Source organism: Globicephala melas, chromosome 13, assembly GCF_963455315.2.
Source record: "Globicephala melas chromosome 13, mGloMel1.2, whole genome shotgun sequence".
Classification (NCBI taxonomy): domain Eukaryota; kingdom Metazoa; phylum Chordata; class Mammalia; order Artiodactyla; family Delphinidae; genus Globicephala; species Globicephala melas.
The window spans coordinates 86746376-86767528 of record NC_083326.1 but is presented as its reverse complement, the minus strand read 5'-3'; the positions used below and the strand labels follow the sequence as shown (position 1 = coordinate 86767528).

The window sequence follows — 21153 nt, the reverse complement described above, 5'->3', positions numbered from 1 at the left end:
TCTTACACATTAACAGTTACATAAGAGACTGTAAAATTACTGGAAACACATAAAGGATTGGTTTAGAAGTGAGATATGCTTGCCTTTGTTTTGTTAACATAGAAGGGATCTCTTATAAATGTTTCCCAGCTCTCTGAAATAGCTCCTTGAGATAATTCAGTTATCATGCTAAATGTCTGCAGAAAGCTTTGCTAACCAGAAAGTTCTGGGGTTTTATATTTGAAACCTGTTTTAAAAGTCTATGGCGTTGGGCTTCCCTGGTGGCGCAGTGGTTGAGAGTCCACCTGCCGTTGCAGGGGACGCGGGTTCGTGCCCCGGTCCGGGAAGATCCCACATGCCGCGGAGCGGCTGGGCCCGTGAGCTATGGCCTCTGAGCCTGCGCGTCCGGAGCCCGTGCTCCGCAACGGGAGAGGCCACGACAGTGAGAGGCCCGCGTACCGCAAAAAAAAAAAAAGTATTTTTCCAGCCAAACTGAACTACTCTTCCACCAACACACTGTGCTATAAATTCCACACCCTGCTCCTAATAGATTACATCTAGCCATCTAGCAAGTGCTTTGACAGTTGCAGGGGAAAAAACAATGGAGTTAGACATGTCATACATTGTAAATAGGGGCTGTGATTATCAAGGAAACCGCATTCTGTTCTTAATAATCATTATAACTTTAAAGCTGTGTGGGCGCTGCAAAGACCAGATGGCCTGGGGTTTTATTTGCAGCGAACATTCAGTGATCAGGGTGGAATTAACATCAGCTACTGTATTTTTATATAATTTGTGGGTTTCATTGACATTTGTTAAGTATGCAAGGTGGATTGCTTCTATCGTGTTGTCATTGTATTCCGAATTCATAAAAATAGGTCAGTGACTCCACACAGGCTAACTAAGTGTCAAACTGAGTGATTAAAATAGCAATATTAGTATTTTATCTAGAAGGATGATATTAACATAAAGAGTGGACAGATCCCAAGTGTAGATCTGAAGGTACTGAGTCTGGTGAATCTGAAAATATGATGAGTTTTCATGAAAGAGAAAAGACCAACTAGTAAGAATGATAATGACTCCCTGAAAATTGGATTTTATTAAACTGACAGGAAGCCATGGAAATATTTGCGACATTTCCAAAGAAGTATCTCTCTGATAAACCCGTTATAACACGAGCAACATAATGCTTTTTGTGCCAAACTAGCATCATGGTTAAAGGTAAAGAAATCAAAATTACATAATCACCAACAAAGATGTATGTATTCCTTGTACCATAAAATGAGTACCTAGCACACTAGTTCTAAGAAGCTTGCAAAGTCAGGTGCAAATTGAATGCGAGAGATGCTTGGAGAGAGAGTGCCATACGGTATTGGTAAGTTCCTTTATCAGGTAGCTTTCTATGTGGAAAAGCAATCATTCGTATTTGTGTATTCTCACAAATATTTTATTTTACAAGTGTAAGGAATCACTGATAACGTGTGTTTCATACAAAACAGTTCTGTGTGTATGCTGTTCCCTGTGTGAATGAGAAAGAAATGTTAGATGACTTCATATTCTGTTCATTATTTTGTGGTCAACAATATGCTTCTTGATCTTGACTCTGTAATGCCAGAGAGGTGTAAATGTGATCAAAGATGTCCTGGGAATATGTCCTTTTAGGGAGTGTGCGGCAAAAGGGGCAGGAATTACATAACTCTAAGGAAACAGTTGACAATTAAAAGCCACACCAAAGGCTCTGGGTCTGTGGTCATTTCAGACATACAGAGCTGTTAGAACCAATGCATTCTACCTGCTGTCTCTCATGAGCTGGGAGAAAGAAAGAATGGAAGGAAGGAAGGGAGAGAAAGAAAGATAGAGAAAGAAAGAGAGAGAGAGAGAGAGAGAGAGAGAGAGAAAGGAAGGGAGGGAGGGAGGGAGGAAGAAAGAAAGAGATGAAGGAAGGGGGAAAGAGGGAAGGGGGGAAAGAAAGAGAGATTTCCCTGGTGGTCCAGTGGTTAAGACTTCGCCTTCCAATGCAGGGGCTGTGGGTTCGATCCCTGGTCAGGGAGCTAAGATCCCACATGCCTCACAGCCAAAAAACCAAAACATAAAATGGAGGCAGTATTGTAACAAATTCAATAAAGACTTTAAAAATTGTCCACATTTAAAAAAAAAAAAACTTGAAAGAAAGGAAGGGGGAAGGAAGGAAAAGAAAAAGAAAGAAAGAGAGAGAAAGGAAGGAAAGAAGGAAGAAAGAAAGAAAAAGAAAAGAAAGAAAGGAGGGAAGGAAGGAAGGGAGAGAAAAGTAACCAAGTGAGTGAGAAAAATGGCTTAGGGTGCAAGCTATCTGTCATTGACTCAGAGATGTAACAGGGAATTATCAGAAATACGACCCTTCTTAGTAATATAAGTATCATTGTTATTACATTTTAAGATATTATTTTTTATTTATAAATTTGTGTTTTGCATCCAAATCCTCATTAAATGATCTGAGGATGCCAAACGTTGAAGAAAGAGTATCCCAAAGCGAGATCCATCTTCTACACACTCTGTAAATCTTGAATCCTCATGGATGAAAAAGAGTCAATATTTGTTGAATTATTGAATAAATCTATGTCATCTCATCCTAGCTCTCTAATATAAATTGCAAAATTGGGGAAACTTAAGCATATTTTCCACAGTTTCTGAAAACGTGCAAGAAGGTAGCGCTCAAACCTGAATGATACAGGTGTCCCTCTGGACGCTGGTACCTGCCTGTGTCTCTGCTACCCTACTGAACTATAATCCCACCAGCGCACTGTCTCTCTGTCACTCCCCCTCACTGCATCCCCAGAACATCTCAAACTGTGGTCTGCGGACCACCCAGCAATCTATCAAGCTGTTCTCAGTTGTCAGAAAAGAGGCGATGAAACGTGACGATGTCATGCATTTTAAACATAAGATGAATTATGATTTTCAAAGAAAATTGTAACAGTGAAAGAGTAACCGGAAACTTAGTAAATGTTCTGAATGGTCTTGCCTGGAATGGGCAGCTGTGATGTATCATCTCCCGACTTCTAAAGGGCTTCACTCCTGCAAAATACATTTCCCATGTCAGGTTCCAGTCCATGAAATGACTCCCAGCTGAAATCAGCCGACGTCATCCCAGGCGCACAGGCGAAGATGCTGGAGCACCACCACCACCCCCAGAGTCACCCTGATAAACTTCACCTGATAACTCTGCCTCTCTGCTGATTCTCAGTTAAAACGAGGGGGTCCCAGGAAATCCTGGTCTTGCTGGTGGCGGCCACAGTCAGCCAAGCCTGGGGTTCTGGGAAAAGCCAACTTCCTTCTGAGTTGGCAGTTTTGAAAAGCACTTATTCATTTTTCAGATGGAATATTTATCATATTTGTTTAGAACTATGAAAATGCCTCACCAAGTCAGCTGGAAGCACAGAAAAGTCGAGGGTAGAAATGATTAGTGTGTACAGCTCTTCTTCCTGTCTCCCCAACAGAGCCTAGGAGGTTGTGACATATCACTGGGACCTGAACGCCGAGATCCAGCCTCAGGGGAGAGACAGAAAAAGCTACAGGACATCTATGTCCATGTCTGTAGGCAGAAACCCCTGATCTCACCATATTCGGATTCTGCTGTGGGCAATGCCACATTTAAACTCTGTGATCGGTGAGCACCCGCTCCCCCAAGGATGCCTTACGCACGTCTCTCTGGCCTGCACCTGATACATCATCACGTCTGAATCCTTCTTCTCTTCCCATACCTGGCGCCAGCTGGATACAAAGTCAGGGCATTAAGCAAAGTCCAATCAGGACACTGGAAACCAAGGCAGCAGGCTCCAGAGAGGCAACTTAAGATGTGGGACTGGCGTCAAGGAGCTGAAAGGGCAAAGGGGAGATGATGAAAGAACCGAGAGATTAGCAACAGCACGTACCATTAGCGGTAGGTCTGGAAGGATGAACGGAGGAGGCGGTGTCTGCAGAACCACGGAGGGACCCAGCCCCTACCAGAGATGCTATGGAAGACACAGAAAGAGTGGGGACATCCCCCAGCATCCCCGCTCCTACCCCTCCCACCCCTACCTCCAGGTGGCCTGACCTACCTGGAAGCCAGCTGACACTGAAGCCTGGGAATGGTTTGCAAAGACCTGTGTGATTCAGAGCAGTGGAAGGCGACGGGGAGGGGTGGGGGTGACATTTATAGGAGGAAATGCCAGATACGCAGGATATAACTTCTGTGTTACAGGAGAGAGAGAGCGCCGGACTCCAGGAATGCCGATTCTCTCCCTGGATGCGCCGGAATCCTTCTCTGTCTGGGGGAGAAAACGCCCTTGCAGCAGTGGCTGGAGATTCTTGAAAGGGCGGCCAGCCCAAGGCAAACTGCTGCTCATTGCAGTGCCTTCCTGCCAGAGCCCGGACCTATCTCAGGTCCCACCCGGGGGGATTTTCAAGCACATTCGTGGTGCGCCTGCCTTATTGAGCAGAAAGTTAAGAGGACTGGAGAGTTAACAAGCCCGATTGCCCCTGCTTTCCCTCCCCTGACACTGATCAAAATGCAGATTGAAGATGAGATGGGTTGGAGTCTCTGCATTAAGACCTCGGCTGATGGAATTTTCAAGTTGGCAGGAATATAGAAAAATGCTCTATTTCAACACCCTATCACCTAGCAACAGAGGCTGGAGGACCGCAGGGAAAATGTCCCAGCCCAGCCACGGAAACCCAGAATGTGTTGCTTGTTTGTTTTAAAGCGAATTGATTTAGGGAATTCCCTGGGGGTCCAGTGGTTAAGACTCTGCACTTCCACTGCAGGGGGCACTGGTTCGATCCCTGGTCAGGGAACTAAGATCCTGCAAGCCTTGCGGCGCAGCTAAAAATGTTAAAAATTAAAAAAAATAAACTATGTAGCTATTTAAATGTTTCATATAATTCATAAAGTGAATTGATTTTAAAAGAGAGTTGATTCAAAGGTAGATACGATGAATGAGGTGTGAGGATTTAAGGTACACTGTGGTGACTGGAGGTGGTAACACTGTATCATATCATTGAAATTTGCTAAGAGAGTAGAACTTAAATCTTCACACACACACAAAATAAATATCTGAGGTGAGAGATGGGTTAATTAACTAAATGGGGAGAATCCTTTCACAATGTATACATAGATCAAATCTTCACCACGTGCACTTTTAATATCTTACAATTTTATACTTCAATCAAGCTGGAATTTATAAAAGGTACAGAGTAACTAAATAATAATATTAAAGGCACGGGGTTTTGGACAGGTGATATACAAATATGTAACAAAGGTAGCAGAGGCAGGCAGCAGACACAGAGTCAATGCCAGAAGCCTGCCCTTGCCTTTAATTGCTGTATAATGGGCATGTCGTGAGGGTCCCAGGAAGGGGTCTGGGGTAGCCAAAGAGCTCATCTCTCCATCTCAAGAGCCTCGACTTAATCACATCCGCAAAGTTCCCTTTACCATGTAAGGCAGCATGTTCCAGGGGTTAGGATGTGGACATCTGGGGGGCCACTGGTCTGTCTACCCCACTAGGCTACAGACTTATCTCATTCAAAAGCAGATTTTAGGACAAGCTCTTCATAAGCGCTGTGGATACAGAGAGGAAAAGGTGGGGTGCTTGCCCTCAATTAGCTTGTAGGTTTAATAGAGGAAAAAGCTAGGTAAACGAAACAATTGCAAGGCAATACATTACTCTTATAGTAGCATGGGCAAATAGATGAGGGATGCCTAAATCTGGAAGAATGAAGGAAACCATGGCATATGTGCAGGTGCTGGCCAGGAAACGAGGAGAGAGTGCTAGAAATGGAAAGTCATGCTTTTGAAACAATCATACTGAAGTTGATTCCGACAAGAATCGTCAGTCATGCTAAATCTAGGGTGGGAGGGGGTGTTTGTTGGAGTAGGATGTTCTCACGGTCTGAAGTGTCTCCCAAAGAAAGCTTATTCGTTGCAAGGAGGAAAAAGGTAGTAATTCTAGGGTGGAGAAATCAGACAACACCTTGACCAGGGCGTCAATTAACATCACTAATGAGGGGCAGATGGACATCTAGTGCCTATGGCTGGGATTCCCCCAAGAAAGATACAATATCCCCTTGGTAGCATCCCAGCTGGGAAGGCATAGAGTTATCGAATCCTGTGGAAACTGTTAGACGGACCCCAAATGGAGAACATCTTATTTTGAAAAGTTGGCAGTATCCCTCAAAAATGTCAATATTGTGAAAGAGAACAAAAGGTCAAGGAAGTGTTCCAAAATTCTTTTATCTATTCTTTTTCAAATTCTTTTCCCATTTAGGTTATTACAGAATACTCAGCAGCGTTCCCTGGGCTATACAATAGGTCCTTGTTGGTTATCTGTTTGATATATAGTAGTGTGTATATGTCAATCCCAATCCCCCAATCTATTCTTCCCCCCACCCCCAGTAACGATAAATTCGATCTCTAAGTCTGTGAGTATGTTTTTATTTTGTAAATAAGTTCATTTGTATCATTTTTTTGCTTCCACATATAAGCGATATATGATGAAATGTTCCAAATTAAAGAAAAACCATGACACCTAATGCAATGCCCAATCTAAGACTGGCTCTTGTACTGGAGAGAAAAACATGATTCCTGGGTTAGTGGAGACAATTGGAATATGGAAGGAAGATTAGATGAATTTAAATAAAATGTTGTTTCCTGAATTTGATAACTGCACCGTGGTTATCACGGCCATTTGCTCTTAGAGACTCAACTATGTATTTCTCAAGAAGGATATCCTTGTTCTTGAGAAATACATACTTGAGTCTCTAAGAGCAAATGGCCACGATGTATGTAACTCACTGTCACATTGTTCAAAAAGAAAACACAGATAGATAGATAGATAAATTGATAGAGTGACAATAGAGAATAGACTCATGGTTCGAACAAACTACGGCAACTGGGTAAAATGTTAACAGTAGATGAATGTAGGTCAAGGGCACTCTTTGTATTATTCTTGCAACTTTTCTGTAAGTTTGAAATTATTTCCAAATAAAAAGCATTTTTTAAGTGAGCAAAGTGTGAGTTCAAAGCCAGACTTGCCTGGGGCTGAGTCCTGGCCGTGCCCTCTCATTAGCTATGTGAACTTCAGCCTGTGCCTGTTTCCCCATCTGTAAAATAAGGATACACACAGCACCTCCCTGGTCGGGCTGTGTGCAGGTCAGATGAACTAACTCACATGAAGCCCTTGGAAGAGGGGGCTCTGTGCCCAGCAGAACTACTGTGTTGTTATTATTCCTAGAAGAGGTCATATTTAGCTGAGAGTTGGCAGATGGGTAAAAGTTTGCCAGCTGGCTATGCAGAGCAAGAGCATTGTCGATTCGAGGGAAATGTTGCTGAAAACTCCAGTGAGAGGTGGGACGTAGCATAAGTTGGACAGTTGAGCAGGGGCCGGACGACGAAGTGTGGTTCTTCCTTGCAAAGGAGTGTTACTATTTGCCGTTCCGTAGTGCGGTGTTTGGGTGACTAATGTAAATTCAGACGGGTCAGTGGTGGCATAGCAATTCGTAATTTTCAAAGACCACTCTGGTAGCTGCGGTAGAAACTAGACCTGACAAATCAAAGTGACGTGCCAGCCAGTGGACAGGGATGGTGACGATCCAGGGAACAGATCATGAGAATCGGAACCAGGGAAACTGCAGAAAGTCTAGACGGGAGGGAAGGATTTGCAGATGTCTAGTAGGTAAAATCGGTAGAACCGACCCAGTTTGGGTGACTGATTTGGTGGGTGTCGAGCAGACACCAAGAATGCCTTCCCAGCCCTCCTGCACTGTTGGGGGGAAGGTAAGTCGGTGCAGCCGCTATGCAGAACAGTATGGAGGTTCCTTAAAAAACTAAAAATAGAGCTACCATAGGTTCCAGCAATCCCACTCCTGGGCATATACTCAGGTGAAACTCTTAATTCAAAAAGACACATGCACCCCAATGTTCATAGCAGCACTATTCACAGTAGCCAAGACATGGAAACCTAAATGTCCATCGACAGATGAATGGATAAAGATGTGGTAGATATATACAGTGGAATATTACTCAGCCATGAAAAAGAATGAAATAACGCCATTTGCAGCAACATGGATGGACCTGGAGATTATCATAAGTGAAATAAGTTAGAAAGACAAATACCATATGAGACCACTTATATGTGGAATCTAAAATACGACAAAAATGAACTTATCTAAGAAACAGAAACAGACCCACAGACATAGAGAACAGACTTGTGGTTGCCAAGGAGAAGGGGGTGGGGGAGGGGTGGATTGGGAGTTTGGGGTTAGTAGGTGCAAACTATTATATAGAGAATGGATAAACAACAAGGTCCTACTGTATAGCACACGGAACTATATTCAATATCCTGTGATAAACCATCATGGAAAAGAATATATATGTGCATATATATATATGTATATATCTATATATCTGAGTCACTTTGCTCTACAGCATAAATTAACACAACATTGTAAATCAACTATGCTTCAATTAAAAAAAAAAAAAGCATGCCTTCTCAGGCTTCTGGCTTGGAAAATGATAGGAGGAGCTCATTTGGGGCAGAGGACTTGCGCAGTTGTCATCCTGGAACAGCCCAAGGACTGTGTGGATGGCCTCTGTTGGCCCACAGGGGTCAAGATGCTTCTGCAGGGTCCCTGCTGTTATCGTTCCTCCCAACTGTACAGGTTTGTGGGTTGTAGCTTACGTACTTCTGGATACTGTCAAAAATTATCTGGAGGGCTTCCCTGGTGGCACGGTGGTTGAGAGTCCGCCTGCCGATGCAAGGGACACGGATTCGTGCCCCGGTCCGGGAAGATCCCACATGCCGCGGAGCGGCTGGGCCCGTGAGCCATGGCCGCTGAGCCTGCGCGTCCGGAGCCTGTGCTCCGCAACGGGAGAGGCCACAACAGTGAGAGGCCCGCGTACCGCAAAAAAAAAAAAAAAAATTATCTGGAAATGGTTTTGTTTTGTGAAGTGAGCAATACTTTGTAATTTGTCATAGTGTAAATTGAAAGAAAGGCATTAAATGTATTAAATTATTTAAATTTTTTTCACACAATAAAAAAATTGAAACAGTTTGGAAACTAATGGACATCCAGTTGGAAATGTCCAGTAGGCTGTTGGCTGTGAGCCCAGAGCTCAGGGTTGGAGACAGAGATTCAGGGTTTTCACTGTCACCTTGGTGACCATGTGATTGTGGATGATGTCACCCAGACAGGGTGACTCTCAGGATGAGTGGCAGGGTCTTTAAACCTGACAAAACCTGTGGTTCTCTCCTGGAAAACGCACATGCCCACTTACACTAAGAAATCTTCATATAAATTTAAGGAAAGACCACTGGAAGCTCATCCCCCCAACCGCTCCCTCCTCGTTGGTTAAAAAACCTCTTCTCTGGGTCAGGGACTGAACTGTGAGTAACGAGCCATTAGTGGACTGTGAAATCTATTTAGTGGGTTAACCAGAATTAGAGAAAGCAGAAGAGAGGGAACAAGAGAAAGAATGGGATGAAAAGAAAGGAAATAACATGCATGATGTAGCAAAAGCAAGCCTTGCTTTTTACAACTTTTGTTTTGGTTATATGTGCTTCTGTAGGAACACTGTGTCTCACTATGCATGTATAAAATAATACACGCATATAAATAATTCATATATGTGTTTATATGTACATATATAAACACACACACACATACTGCCTTTGATGATTGCAAATGGAGTGTGTGTCAGTTATCTATTACTACATGAAAAACCAGAGTGGCTTCAAACAGCAATCAGTTATATGCAAATATATGTATGACTGCAGTTTAGACTTGCTGCAGCGATCTCGCAAGCAGTTACAGTCGTCTGGAAGCCCACCCAGGGCTGGATGGTCCCAGACACCCTTTCACAGGTCTGGCGGTCAGCTAGGCTGTCGGCTGGTGACCTCGTTTCTTCTGCACCAGCCTTCTCCACTTGGCTGGCTGGGGCTCCCTGGGCTCCTAAAGGACAGGTAGGCACCTACCAAGCCTTTGTGTCATGCTCACTGATGTTACGTTAGCCAAAGTGAGTTGGAAAATTATCATTTTGACGTGAAGCCCAGAGCCGATATGGGAAGGGACTCCCAAGGATCTGGACACTGTCGGGGGGTGCATGAGTGATCAGGGGCCATTAGTATAACGTCTACTACAGAGTGACAAGCACGTGATTCCTGCCGTGTCTTTTCCATGCTCTGCTTGTTCTTGAGTCCTTCACCCTGGTTCATCCCTCTTTTCCTTTCTCCCCATGTTTCTTCTTCATTAATTGAGATTCTTGCAGGGAAGCCTCAATGCTAGGAGTAGGAAAGGATACCAGGAGAGGTAAGAAGATATCATCTTAGCCCTCAGGCCACTGGTCAGCTCTTTGAGTAGATAAGGGTCCAGCAAGAGAAATGCTAAATAATGAATCAGGGCAGCACTCAGCTGTCACAAGACAGCTCCAAATTAAACATCCAGGACTTCCCTGGTGGCGCAGTGGTTAGGAATCTGCCTGCCAATGCAGGGCACACGGGTTCGAGTCCTGGTCAGGGAAGATCCCACATGCCTCAGATCAACTAAGCCTGTGTGCCACAGCTATTGAGCCTGCGCTCTAGAGCCCACAAGCCACAATTACTGAGCCCACGAGCCACAACTACTGAGCCCATGCACCTAGAGCCCGTGCTCCACAACAAGAGAAGCCACAGCAATGAGAAGCCCGCGCACCACAAGGAAGAGTATCCCCCGCTCGCTGCAACTACAGAAAGCCTGTGCACAGCAACAAAGACCCGACACAGCCAAAAACAAATAACTAAAATAAATAAATTTATTTTTTGAAAAAATCCAGGGAATTTCCTCTGGGAGCGCCAAAGTGGGCGGGGTCACCAGGCCGGTCAGCAGATCTGCTCACCTCTCTTCTGAAGGGCGTCATTTGAGTTCTCAAACTGTACTGGCTTTCAGGGGGAAAATAAGAACAGTCTAGAAGCACAGGAATTCAGTAAAAACTTGTCATCTGCACGGGCTGCCAGGAACTCAGAATTGCTGTTTCTCCTTATCTCTGCAGCTTTTCATCAATCTAGGGTATGTTGGTTCGGCCTGGCCATTCCCCTGGAGGTTTTTTGAGGAGGGGCAGAGGAGTATCCCGTGTGTGCTTGTGGTTTGAGTGGACCAAGTCAACCCTCTCTGGCTCAAGTCTTGCAGAATAGAAAATTTTATCCTTCTGGTCACAGTGATTGGTTGAGGGATGGTCATGGGACCCAGCTTGGTCCAATGAAAGTCAATCTTGGAAATTAGCGTGTATTATTGGGAAATTGGCTGGCACTGCTAGTAGACATCATACACCCAAAGGGGCATGCTTGCCTGAGAAGGTTTATGACTAGAGGGCAGCAAAGGAAAGCCGTGGAGAGAGAGAATTTCCCAATGGCACCATTGTTCTCAGAAGACAGTGCTCACAACTCCTCGTATTGTCTCTCCTGTCCAATTGATCAATCTTTAACCAATCAGCCAACACACCCTAAAGTGTCATATATTCCTCCCATTCAAAAGTTTAATACTTTTTTTTTTTTTTTTTTTTTTGCGGTACGCAGGCCTCTCACTGCTGTGGCCTCTCCCGTTGCGGAGCACAGGCTCCGGACGCGCAAGCTCAGCGGCCGCGGCTCACGGGCCCAGCCGCTCCGCGGCACGTGGGATCTTCCCGGACCGGGGCACGAACCCGCGTCCCCTGCATCGGCAGGCGGACTCTCAACCACTGCGCCACCAGGGAAGCCCAAAAAGTTTAATACTTTTGAATTCAACAAATTTTACAGATGAGATTTAAATATTGATTATAAACATAATCGATTATAAACTTCCAAGCATTCAATTAAAATCACAAGTTTAATATATCAGATCTTCATAAACGCTTTAAACTCGGCAGAACACACAGTAAACAAAGAATATGAAACCAACCCACTGAGCCACACAGAAACTGGATATAAATGAAAACTGACACCATGGTTGTGCATCTGTCCGTCTCTAATTCACGTTGTTATTCCTTTGGGGGCATCTGATGTTCTTCACTCATGCAGAGGATCAAGGTCACCATCTGCTGAGGTTGAAGACGTACGTGCAGGTGACGGGCTCTGTCTTCGGAGCAGGAGACCTGGGGGCACCTTCCCAGATGCACCACAGATCGGTGACTAGTGGGACACGGTTTGTGTCATACGTACATTTTGTCCACTTATGAGAAAATGTCCAGTTTATTGCTTCCGGCTAGTCTTACCTTTAAACAATCTTGTCATTTCCATGAAAATGGTGCTTGTTTTGAGTCTTAGAGCGCGGCCCCAAAGAAGCCTATTTTTCAATAATTTGTCCTAGGTTATGCCTGGTCTCTTTCAATTAAGTCTAAAGACAGTTGTCAACTGAGTTCCCTAAACGACCACATTTTTTTCCTATCGACACCCCTCAAAGAGGCCTTCCTTGATCACTCAATCAAAAACAGGGCTCACCATCAGGCCCTTTAAATACCCGAAGTGCTCTTGTTCATTTATTTTTTCACTTTGTGCACCTCCTGCCCCACCCCCTATTTTAAACTGTAATCTCCAAAAGCACCAAGACCTTTTCTGTCTAATTCATAATCGTGTCCCCAAATACTCAAACAGGGCTTGACATCAAAAGTGCTCAATTCAGTGGTTGAGAGTCCGCCTGCCGATGCAGGACACGTGGGTTCGTGTCCCGGTCCAGGAGGATCCCACATGCCGTGGAGCGGCTGGGCCCATGAGCCATGGCCGCTGAGCCTGCACGCCCGGAGCCTGTGCTCCACAACGGGAGAGGCCACAACGGTGAGAGGCCCGCGTACTGCAAAAAAAATGTGCTCAATTGACATTTGTTGGCTGAATGAATGATTTCCCATCTAATCGTGTCGGCCATTGAACCTGATAAGGAACATAAACACCAAGGGCATCAACCTTCTTGTGGCTTTCATAGTTTTACGGATACCAGTGACAAACTTGTTTAAAGCCAAGTTATTTCCATCTCTCTATTTTTATATATTTCTAAGTAAGATCTGCAAGACCATCAGTGTGAGGTGCAGTGCTAAAAATCAAGGCAAAAGTCGGGGCTTTGCAATATTATTCATAAAAGCCAAAACCTGGAAGCAGCCCAGATGTCCAGTGAGTGGTGAATGGATAAACAAATTGTTATACACATACGAGGGCGTGCTTCTTAGCCATCCAAAGGAGTGAACGAATCTCAAAAACATGATGCTACATGAAAGAAGTAAACTTTAAAAATTCCATACTGTAGGATTCCAGTTGTATGAAGTACTGGGGGGAAAAGAAACGATAACTACAGAAAGCAAATGAGTAGTCGCCTGCGGTCAGGAGCGTGGGAAGGGAATCCCATAAGGGGCATGAAGACACTCACAGGGTGAAGGATTGTTCTGTATCTTGATTGTGACGATTGTATGCAAATACCAAAATCCATCAAACTGTACGCTTAATATTGTTGAATATTATTGTTACGTGAATAATATCCTAATAAACAAAAAAGAGGGACAAGTTCATGGCAGGTTTGAAAAACGCATGTATTTCTACAGACTTTGAACTACACTAAAATAAGCGCATACAGCCTTTGGAAGAACCAATTGTTTATTTGACCAGGCAACAGTTCTGCGGCAGAGACAAGATTTCAAATGTGTTTTTATGTCATTATTTACCAGTGGCAAGTGGAATCAGTCGGGTACATAGGCTTCCTTTCTCTCCCTCTGTCCTTACCCCTTTGGGTCTTCTCTGTGACCAAAGTGGGCGTTCAGCAAGATTCCACTCTGTGACTGAACCGCGAGTTGACAGCTGGTATCTGATTGGTTAGGTGGCCATTCTAGCCATGGAAGTCGAAGATTCTGAAAACCAGCATTGCAAGTAACAGCAATTCAAAAACCATTCAGACCCCCCAACACACACACACACACACACACACACACACACACACACACACACACACACACCTTCTTTGGAGCCAGAAACTACTGGAAAGAGAAAAACTTTGAAAGTCATGCCAAGCCATCATGTGCTCCAGGCAACATCAAATTTCCTCCTGCTGGATCTCGGAGAATTGATAATTTTTTTCCCTCTCTTTTTCTAACTATAAACTGGGACTCAGCTTTCCTGCTCCCTGCAGGCTTCAACTAATATTGCAAAAAAAAAAAAAAAAAAGTGTTTGGGTGAGGGGAGGATTTTAGTGTGCTCTTACTAAAATAGTCAGGGCTGCTGTTTCCAACTCCAAAAGTCAGCGTCCAAGGCTGAGTCTGGGGGCAACCATTTGTCATCAGAATGAAGGTGGGGGTCATTGGTGTGGGTGCTACAGTTAGAGACACAGCAGAGGCTGGAAGAACGGGCTTCCCGTCACAGTATTTCATGGTTTCCAGCCTCTGTGTTGACGAACAGTGGCCATGTGAGAAGATTCTATTTGTCAGCGTGTTTCTGCTGTTTGTCTTTATGGCTGGTTCAAAGATCACAAAGTTCCAGCCTGCTTTCTTGAAGCACTCTTCTTCTCCTATATCCCTGAAGTAAATAAATATCATGATGCCACAGCTTTTTCGTCTAAGTCAGAGGTTGCCAGTTCGAGGTCCTTGGGTCGCGTGCAGCCAATGCACACATTGTGTTTGGCCTTAAAGCTTTAGAATAGTGGCCAAGATTTTAAAATCTGGAGCTGTTGCGTCAGAAGTTATATTAGAATGGGATTTATAGCTTCTCTTAGAGAATGAAACGACTGGTAGCTGGCCCCTTTCACAAGGCAACAGCGAGATAATCTAACAGCTGCTCTTCTTCTGCCTGGGAGGGAGCTTTCTAGTTCACATTTAACTCATTTCTTTATGTTATTTATTATTTATATTATGGCATATACCCTCTGGAGCCATTTGACTTTGGTGACCCCCAAATTTGACTAAAAATTTTACAAAAAAAGTTTAGAAACTAGCATGCCTCAAACAGAAGGAAGCTGTGTTTGTGTTTGGGCATCAGTCAGGATCCCACATCGCTAAAAATAACAAGGATCTGACAGTAGCAACGTACACAAAACCAAAATTCTATTTTTGTGATTGGACTTGTGACAAGGAGTCCACAGGTTGGAGTCCAGAGCTGCTGTAGCTGCTCAGCAATGCTAACAGGGAGCCAGCCTCTTTCTTTGGTTTTGCGGCACCATCTTTAGCAGGTTGGTTTTCTTACTCAGGTCTGTTGCCTCATGGTTGCAAGGTGGCTGCCTCACCTCCAGCCACGGGTCTACATTCCAAACAGGACAAAGAATGAAACCGAAAGGAGTACAAACTATATCAGGAAAGTCAAACATTCCCAGAACACTTTAGCTTATTTCCTGTTCTCCGAAAGGTATCACATAGCCAGGCACCTTCAAGGGAACTTAGGAAAGTAGACACATTGCAGCACTGAACACTGTATGGGCAGAAAGGGGTGAATATCGGATTCGAGGAAGGGTGAATATAATATGGGACATACAGTCACTAAGACTTGGATTCAAGGTCTAACTTAACCACTTACTACCAGGTTACTTAGTCTCCCCGACCCGCAGTTTCTAACTTGGTAAATGGAGGTAGTGATAGTACCTATCATATCAGATTTTCGTGAGAGTTAATGAGTTCGTGACTATGAAGGAATTCACACAGTACCTGGCACAGGGTTGGCAATCATAAAAGGTGATGATGGTGATTGGTTTTCATTTAGAACTTATACATGGAAGCTATAGAACTTTCTTTTTTAATTTTTCTTTTATATTGGAGTAGAGTTGATTAACAATGTTGTGTTAGTTTCAGGTGTACAGCAAAGTGACTCAGTTACACATACACATGTATCTATTCTTTTTCAAATTCGAATAGAGTTTTGAAGTGGTGCTAATGTCCCCCCGAGACGGGCACACCACTGTTCCCCAAAATGCATAACCTCGGTTGAATCATGAGTAAATACCAGACACATCCAAATCAGGGGGCATTTTCCCAAATAACTGAATGATACTCCCTGAACTGTCGAGATCGTGAGCGATCAGAAAAGACCGAGGAACTGTCCTCAGTCTCTGATCTCTCCATCCTGGCTGGTCTTTCCTACCTGTGTTCACATAATTTCCTCTTACCCCCAGCAAGCTTTCCCCATGGCGGTGGGAGCACGGTCCCGAGAAATTCATGTATTTCTTCCATCATGGAGACCCATGACCAGAGAGGATGAAAGAATGCCTCTTCATAGACTTTCCTTTGAAGCAAAATACCAGGGCAGCACTCTGATTGGTCCAGCTTGGGTTGAGGGCAGGACTCTGATTGGTCCAGCTTGGGTTGAGGGCAGGACTCTGATTGGTCCAGCTTGGGTTGAGGGCACATCCTTGGACAGGTCACTGTAGCCAGGTGCTGTGATGGGTCCAGCCAAGACCTGTGCCAATTGCGGGATGAGGTCTATCCCAGAAGAAGTGGGATAATCAAAGGAATGGCCATGAGAGGAATCATTTAGGTCTTTGCTTAAGTGCCCAACGTCACCCCATAACGAGTGGTTACAGTGGGCTGGTCTGTCCACCATCAAAGATCAGACCATTAACCACAGACAACCTTTTTCTGACCTGCTGAGCCCAGAGTCTCCCTCAGTCCTTGGAAATATGCCTTGTAAGGGCCAAGAACACAATCCCGTACCTCGTGTAACAGTGAAGAACCCAAGCTAGGAGGCGGGCGGCCTAGGCTTGAAATAGGACTCCATCAGTCACTTACTGAATACCACCGGACAAGCTATCCTCTTGGAGTTTCACTTTTCTAACTATTAAATGGGAATAATAATACAAATTATCTCACACGTCGGTCACATGGCCTCTGTGAGATAATGTGCACAGGGTCCTTGGAACAGTGTCTGGCAAAGAATAAAGGCTCTGAATCATTTTCAGCCCCTGTCTGTGTCAGGGAAAAGGATTACCTTGAGCTAAAGCTGTTGTCAGGAGGAGGAAACGGAGCCAGTCCTGAATCACAAGGTGGGCAGAGGGAGAGCAACAAGCCACGCCCCCGCTAGAGTTCCAGGCTGCTTGTCTCTGTCTGTGTACTTGATGAGAACAAACGTTTCAAGGCTGGTTGGAGAAAGGGCAGTGTCATACGTAGCTCTGTTGTTAGTAATTTGGGTTTTCAGAACTCTTTCTCTGGCAAGTGACCAAAACCCAACTCAGACTAATTTAATATACACAATACTGTGTTGGTTCCTATAACTTTAAAATCCTATGAGCTTCAGGTACTGCCGGATCCAGCAGCTCAACAGATGTCCCGAGGACCTGTCTCTCTCCATCTCTTGGCTCTGCTTCCCTAAGTACCGGGTTTGTTCTCAGGCAGCCTCTTCCATTAGGTGGCAAATATGGTTTCCAACAGCTCTCAGTTTATCTTCTCCCACCTTAGTAACCCTGGAGGAAATACATACCTGCCTGTATTCCCATAGCTCCAACAACTGCTGTGGATAGAACTTTTATCGGCCAGTTGCACCTTCAACTAACTGAAGACTGCAAGGAAATGAGACGCTCTCCTCAGCGAGTCCTGAGCCACGTGGGCACGTGGAGATGGAGGGTCCACCTCACTTCAGTGTTATCCCAAGGAGCAGGCTTGGAGGACTGGGGAGAGTGACGCAGGGAAGGAGGAAAGCCACCAGAGAGCTGTGGGCCACAGGGCTCAGTCCTGCTCAGGACCCTCGGGAGGCGTGCAGAGGGCACCTGAGAATCATCTGCCCAGGACACCACGAGGGGGAGTAATCGCCTACCAGCTCCCATCCCCCACTGGTCCAGGGGCGACCAGGACTCTTAGCGCCCTTGCGCTTCAAGTGTGCACGTGCATCCCTGCGGCCAACAGGAGGCGACCAGCTGCCCTGATTGGCCCAGGACTGCCCCACTTTGAGTGCTGCAAGTCCCACAGCCTAGGATGCAGTTCCCTCCTGGGCACCTCGGGATGGTTGGTCACCCCCATGAACAGGTTCCTCCAGGTGTCAGCGTGGCAGTCGGAGACAATCTTCTGGGCTACGCCTGCAGATGCTGACTGCAGGAGGAACCATCACAGGTGAGCGCGTACGAGACAAGACACAGGAGGTGTCCGGCACAGAACGCCAGTCATCTTCACCCTTCCTCTTGATCAGCCAGACATCTTCATTCAGAAAATTAGATACGCCGATTAAGCAAAGATCTGTTTTGCTGTGGTTGGATTAGTTGCTTCTTTCTTGGCTTGAGGGCGTGTTTCTGTGGCCTTCTGCTTTCAGCCTGGCCAAAACTCTAGGGTAAGATAGGAGCGTTTTCAGAAGCCCCGGTATTTAGCACGTGCCTGGAGCGTCGCTTGTTTACATCCTCTTGAATGGTCGACTTCCTGGGGCATTTGGCTTATTTGCTGTCATTTGTATACGAGTAAAGGACAAACATTTGGCTCCTGGGAAAGCTTCCGGACCTGCCGGAAGCCTCAGGCCCTGGGCAAGTCTCCCCACGTCTGATGGTTGTTGAATCCCGGCCGCTGTCATGAAGTTATAGCCTCAGGTGCTCCGGGGTGGTTTGGCTCTGGGGCCTGTGAGGCATTTGGCGTGAGGGGGCGGGAAAGGTTTGTCTGTGCCTTGTTCCACAAGGCTTAGTCTTAGTCTTTCTTTAAAAGCTCTAAGGTGAGGAGAAGAAGCACTCTTTCGATGTGAGTGATTAGAAATATCAAAAACGTAATCAAGGAGATGTGTGCTTTGGTACCTTTCGCGTGAGAGGACAGCCTGGACGCAAATGTGTTCGTTCGTGTTATGAGTCCCTCTCTCTCGGCCTCTGTGATTGACGTGGGCATTTCTGTCGGTCCTTGACGCCAAATGCTTTTCCTCTAAATGTTTCCCTGAAACCATTGAGTTCGTTGGGACTGCATCCCTCCGATGTCATCTCCGACTGCAGGGCGTCCCACACCCCGAATCACCGCAGCTGTGATATCCTCTTCATGACTCTTGGCATCTCAGTGTCCCAATGTGTTAGCGCTCATGACACGTCCTTTCATGGAGACCTTAGCCCTCTCTTGTAACTGCCTGATGCTAATAAGAGAAAAGCTCTTTGTTAAATTTAAAATTTCAGTGCTACTAAGATAGAAAAAAACTCTCGGTGCTAGTTCATTTGATCAGACTCTTGAAAAATGTATTGAAGTAGGACCCTGTGTTAATTCACGGAATGCTAATTCAATCCCTCACATAAACTCCTGCCAAATGTGTACGTATTTCATGTAGTTATTCCCATACCATTCACCCACCATCCCGTAGTGCTGTCGTATTTTTGTTCTTCGATTAGGCAAATTCCTTAGATACGAATGGGATGCTTACAGCCTTGAGTGGGCTCGTGTACACGAGATCTTATCTACGCTAATTAAACTAAGATAGAAGAGACCCACTGTAGCATTTCTCGCCGCTTCTGACGTCTGTCCCTTCCTTACGTACATTCAAGAGCTCCGGGAACTCTGCTGGAGGAGAGGTCTGGGGGCCAGAAACTGCAAACAAGATCTTGCTGGAAAATGAAGAAATGGAGACAAGAGAGAGAAAGCCATGTCCCCAAGGTCTCAAAACCACCCAAAGATTCTTTTTTAATTGAAGCAGAGTTGATTTACAATGTTGTGTTAGTTTCAGGTGTACAGAAAAGTGATTCAGCTGTACAGACGTATAAATCTATTCTTTTGCATATTCTTTGCCATTATAGGTTATTACAAGATGTTGAATAGGTCCTTGTTGTTTATCTGTTTTATACAGAGTCGTTTGTATCTGCTAATCCCAAGCTCTTAATTTATCCCTGCCCCCTCTTTCCCCTTTGATAACCATACATTTGTTTTCTATTCTGTGACTCTGTTTCTATTTTGTAAAGAAGTTCATTGGTATCATTTTTTTAGATTCCACATAGAAGTCACATCACATGGTATTTGTCTTTCTCTGTCTGACTCACTCAGTATGATCATCTCTAGGTCCATCCTCGTTGCTGTACGTGGCGTTATTTCATTCTTTTTTATGACTGAGTGCGAAGATTTTTAATTGGCTCTGGAATGCCACTGAAATAGATGCCACAGATATTTATGTGACTATGGATACATAGGTATAAACATAGAGCGCGATTATAGATATCATTATCAGCGCATTTCAATATTCTGTCTGTACGTCTGGCCTGGGCTGATTTTAAAGCCCATGTACTTCTCGCTTCGCATTGAGCAGAAGTAAAGGGAAATTTATTAAGAAGCACACGATGCTCCGAGCTCCCCTCATCTCACAGAGAGGCATGCTTGGGTCAGACACGGCTGGGCAAGCAGGGCACATCCTCCAGAAGGTGGCCTGGCCCTGTGCACCGTGTAAATTAGCGAGAGATTGGGAGGGGCAAGGAATGCCGTGTTGATGATGTTTCGAGAGGAAGTTTCTGGCCAGGGAGAGGACCGCCTCTCATCACTGTGAGCTCAGGGTGGTCCGTGGATGAGCCCAGGCCCACATATTCTCTGCTACACGTCCTCAGTGAGCCAGGTACAGAAATCAAGGGTAAGCATCTATTGATAGAAAGGCTTATAGTAACTCAACGTTGACACATCCTCCAAACACATTTTTATTGTATTTTACAAAAGTGTGAGTCTGTGCCAGATGGAAATTAAAGAAAAATAGTTTTCTCCATCACACAGAGATTAAGGAGCCCTGAGCTGGAAGAATTGTGTTCTTATGTTGGCATAACTCAGACCCACTGAGCTAGTTTCTTGCTAAATTCTGGAAGGATGGAGGGGATGAGTTTCCAGGATGTGGTGCTCAACCGCTCGGATACAATTTCTATTAGGAGATAGTATCCCAGAAGAGTGCCTACTGGTGGGTCTAGGTTTTTCTAACGTCAACATACATAATCCCTCTAGAAACGAGCACACTTCCAGGAAGACGTCCCATTATTTCTGAGCCGGGTCGCATCATGACTCTGTGGGAACTGACAGAAAAGCTTGAAGCACCATTACTAACCATCAGTCGTCTCCCCCCCTCCCCCGTCCCAGGCTTATTCGTATGTACTTCATGACGAAGGTAAACGGCCCATTCTCCTCTCGTCTTCCTCTTGGGATTAGTTACAGCTGTAGCCGCTTCATTGTAATGGGCTGGGGAAATGTAATTACATCAGTAGCTCAGCAGAAACTGAGTTTATCCGCCAAGAAAGAAGAGGAAGTGCTGGGGATGAAACACAGGTCTGTCCGGAATTGAG

The 21153-nt window shown here is 45.1% G+C and overlaps 2 protein-coding genes across 16 annotated transcripts in view; one reads left to right on the top strand and one right to left on the bottom strand.

The window, feature by feature from the left end:
• Positions 1-21153, top strand: part of TMEM132D (transmembrane protein 132D) — a 640506-nt gene that overhangs the window by 589162 nt on the left and 30191 nt on the right. The gene's annotated exons all lie outside the window — the stretch shown is intronic.
• The window catches only part of GLT1D1 (glycosyltransferase 1 domain containing 1), a 186026-nt gene continuing 179007 nt past the window's right edge, over positions 14135-21153 (bottom strand). For 10 of the 14 annotated variants that reach the window (XR_009566406.1, XR_009566404.1, XR_009566410.1 and 7 more), the window contains one exon: positions 14135-19984. The gene's annotated coding sequence lies outside the window, so the exon portion shown is untranslated. Of the gene's footprint in view, positions 21139-21153 lie in introns of all 14 variants that reach the window. The other 4 variants (XR_009566409.1, XR_009566411.1, XR_009566412.1 and 1 more) reach the window with 4 other exon arrangements.